At 45.1% G+C, this 4,333-nt stretch overlaps 1 pseudogene across 1 annotated transcript; it reads left to right on the forward strand.

Moving 5' to 3' along the window:
* The first annotated feature begins 589 nt into the window (after positions 1–589).
* On the forward strand, positions 590–1,718 carry LOC306639844 (transcription initiation protein SPT3 homolog; annotated as a pseudogene). Its single transcript has one exon. The product of its transcript is annotated as a transcription initiation protein SPT3 homolog (transcript).
* Positions 1,719–4,333: the final 2,615 nt, after the last annotated feature.

Here is a 4,333-nt window from a genome sequence, read left to right on the forward strand (position 1 = left end):
GGGATGCTATACCACTGAGCTACAACCCTAATCCTTTTTATTTTGAAACAGGATCTTTCCAAGTTGCTCAGGCTGGCCTCAAAACTTGTGATCCTTCTGCCTTAGTCTCCTGAGTAACTGGGATTATAGGTGTGTGGACCAAACTCAGATGATGAAAGGTCTTTGGGGTGGATATTATTATTGTCCCTCCAGTAGTCATTTCAGGTTTCCCCCATATCATTGCATAGAGCAGCAGTGTGGTTAAAGTCTTGTTAGCTTCAGGGGTAAGTTCCTACTGGCCTAAATCAATAGATGTAATCCTAATCCTCTTGACATCCCTGGGCCACTGTGATTGTTTTAGGAGTGGACCTACCTCACAGTGATTCTTAGATGTGAATTAGGAAGCATGTGGCCGCCATCCTGCAACCCCAAGAAAAGAGCAGTTTAAAAAGCTAATGGGGATCCCCACCCACCCTGCCACACAGCTGAGTCACCTTTTCCCTTTCTACATTCTCTGTCCCTATCTCTGCCCCTTTCCAATCATGTCCCAGGCCTCAGCAACAGAAATCGCACCCTCTCTACACCTACATTCTCCACTGTGCCTACAAGTGTCCTTAAAGCAGAGATGAATATTACTGTAGCTAACCCAATGTCTGCTGCCACTTCAAGTAGTGCAAGAAATACAGGGAAGGCTATAAGCTTTGCAGCAGAATTGCAGAGTATGATGTTTTCTTTAGGTAATGCTAGGAGGCCTCTTTATGAAACAGCAGTTTTGGTAGAAGATGTGGTACACACTCAATTAATTCATCTCTTACAGCAAGCTGCTGAAGTTTCTCAGCTGTGGGGAGCAAGAGTAATCTCTCCCGAAGAACCTCCTTTTGATGCACAAAGATAAGTAAAAAAGCTTTAGAAGACTGCTAAAATATGTTTATCTGAGACTACAAATCAAAGATTGTCAAAGGCATAGATGAAGATGATCTTCTAGAGGACAAACTAAGTGGCAGTAGTAATACAAACAAAAGACAAAACATTGCTCAGGACTTTCTCAACTCTATTGACCAGACAAGAGAACTTTCAGCAATGTTTGAAGATGATGAAATTGATGAAGTTAAACAAGAAAGAATGGCGAGGTCAGAAAGACAGTCTCGAAGTATGTAGGATTTCTGTGAAAGTCAACAATTAGGCTTCTCAAAAAAAGCTTTCGAATTTCGAGACTTGTTGGACTTCGATAACTCGGAGATAAAACCCAATGTTGTCGCTCTGGAAATTTTAGCATATTTATGCTACGGAGCAGTGGCACAGTTAGTGGACCTGGATCTTCCTGTGAGACAGCTCATGGTAACTGAGGCAGGGGACCCTTTCAGCCATGCCATTTCTGCAGCTTTCATTCAGTATCACAACTATACTGAAGGGTCTTGCACGAAGTCCTGCCCAGACTCCCCTGAGAACACACCACCTCCTACGCCAACAGCTCCATCATCTGGATCCCGGCACTCAGGGAGAACCACATCAGGACCCCTAGGGAGCGGGAGCGCTGCACAGGCCTCCACTAAAACCAAGCAAAGGAAAAGAGGAAAGAGCGCTGCGGCCTGGGGTGTGAGGCTCACGGCCATGCCATCCAGCCCTGCCACATCAGAGGGGCCGTTCCACGCTGTGCCACTGGATTGGCCCCTTTCCCCAATCATAATTTCTTTTTCTTTGACAGACTGCCCAGGGCAGAAGTGCGATGGCTTTTCTAGCCTGCTGATGTGACTGTGCCCACAATGGCTGGAAAGGCAGTGTGACACTGAGGTGATTCCTCTTGAACAAAATGAGAGTTTACTTCTCCATAAAAATAAAAAAATAAAAAGTTAATGGGGAGGTGCAGGTAGAACCTAAACATTGGAAGCTTCTGATTAGCCTGTGCCAGATGCCTTTATTGCCTCTGGACTTTAGATTTGATCAGACCAATAAATTGTCACAATTGCTAAGGCATGCAGGTCGAGGTTTTTGTTTCTTACATCTGAAGACCTCAAAGTGGATCAACTCCTCCCAGAACTCTTATGACAGGTCCGAGATGGGCCAGTCTCTGCTTTAATAAGGAGAGCTGTTCCTTTCCCTCTTCCTCTGGCCTCTTGGTCTTCGGTGTGACCACAATGCACCTGGCACAGTTCTTGGAGTTTTACAGAGAAGCAGAAAATGGTATTTAAAATCAACACCAATGGTAGCCTCTTTGCCTTATAAGGAAAGTGACACAATTCAAATCTATGCAGGAATAAATCTCTAAACGGATCTTATTTCTTGCAGAGGCTGAGATGAGATGCAAGCCAATGGTTTTGAATTACAAAGAGCAGGAAATCTTGGCTGACATGGGATGTGCTGGCACACACACACACTCATACTCATTTAACCCCTTTTAGTACCCTAAGGAGTACACATTACTTACCCCATTTTATAGATGAGGAATGAAAGAGTGTCACCTGCTCAGCCACATAGGGGTGAAGCTCAGCTTCCAAATCAGGGCTCTTTGGCTCTAAAGCATGGTTCCCTTTTCAGAATACAATATGTCTACTATGCCTATGGCTACCTCCTATGTGTGATTTGATCTGAGGAAAAGGATAATGAAGAGGGTCAAAGTAAGTTATCCTAGTATGTTTATTTAACTTTTCATGGTCGTGGTGGAGGGAACAGGGAGAAAAGTGAACCTCTTACTCCGGATTCTGATTGTGGTCAAAAGGAGAAGCAAAGTAGGTCTTGGAGAGCCAACTTCTGCCAGGGAGGCAGTATAGCACAGTAGCTGGGCACTCAGGCTCTGAGCCTGGCCAGAATGGTTCAAGTCCCAGGGCCACGATGCATCACCTCTGTGACTTCTATTCCTTGCCACTTGGTCTCACCTCTCCAATTTGGCAGCTTTCTTTCATCAAAGTCAGCAAGCTGAGAAGGAGAAAGAGGGAGCCAGAAAGGGAGAAAGAGAGTGCAAGCAAGATGAAAGTCATGGTCCTAGTCTAATCTCAGTAGTGATACACCATCATTTTTGTCATATTCTATTTGCTTCTAGAAGCAACTCGCTATGTCCAGTCTACACCCCCTTCCCCATGAAGAGATTACACCAAGGTGATCTGCCTAGAGACCAGATCATCAGGAACCATTTCAGAAGAGATAGGTCATGTTCAGGAACCATTGCAGAAGCAGCTTACCACAGAGAGGGAGGAGGGATGAGCAACTGGGATTTACTGAGGTCCAAACATGTGCCAGGGCCCATTAAGCTCTCAGAGTAGACTTGGGAAGAGACTGACCTCAGTTATCCTATGCTCAAAAGAATATAGAGGAAGCTTTTTGGTTTTGGGTTTAAAGGCCATTTGGGAGACCCATATAAATCTGAGGAAGATGAGTCTGAGAGTGGTGAGAAACTGCATGTGGGACCCTGAGTTGGAACTCAGAGGTTAGTTAAGTGTGTAGTAGAACTGGTACCTTTAGATCTTAAGCCACCCCTTGAATGGGGAAGGTCAGTGTTCTCATGACAAGTGAATGGGGGACAATGATGAGGCTGCCGGGACAACCCAGAGGCTGAGGCTGGGCCTGGATTTACAAAGGAAATGCACACTGATGTTCCAGAATTGTCAATGATATTGCAGAAAATAGTGAGAGTCTGCTAGAAGAGGAAGTCATCTGAGAAGCAGCCTGTGTGCTTCCGGGAGTGGCAGTGGGCATGGCAGCCCCACAGAGCCTCACCTGGATTACAGCCTCAGGCAGAAGCCAGCTGGGTGGTTCCTGACATGATCAGGATGTCAAAAATAGGAAGAGTTTGTGTGGGGACGACCTCAAAGTGGAAACTAGGAATATTTGGAATGTTTAATAGGTGAACTGGTCCTTAGCCTGTATGGTGGGAATTCTCCCTACTTCCTAGGATACACCTGTTCTGATGTGACCTGGAACAAACAACTTGGCCACCATAAGCCTTAGTTTCCATACCTTAAATATTGTGGCAATACCTACTGTGATTGCATTATAGGAATTAAATAAGTAATGAGTATAAATTACCTAGTATATAATAGGTACCTGATAAAGTACCCACTCTCTTCTACTTCTTTCCTTTCTCCTCCTATTCAAAACGATACGGTGTGCTTTGTATACACACGAGTGATTGACATTCAACCTTCATTTCAACTGCCTTCTAGTGGACTATTCAATACTGCAAAGACTGAAAAGCTAAACGCTACATTTTCCAGATCCCCATGCCGTAGGGGCTCTAGAGGGGATTCAGATACACAGTGGGGGACCTGGGCAGAAGCCAGCAGAGACCATACTTCTGCTCCTGCTCTTTCTTCTGGCCTTACAGTGAAGGGACTGAGTTTTCTCTGTGTGCATGAACAGA

Source organism: Sciurus vulgaris, assembly GCF_902686455.1.
Source record: "Sciurus vulgaris genome assembly, chromosome: 11".
In the NCBI taxonomy this organism is placed as follows: Eukaryota; Metazoa; Chordata; class Mammalia; order Rodentia; family Sciuridae; genus Sciurus; species Sciurus vulgaris.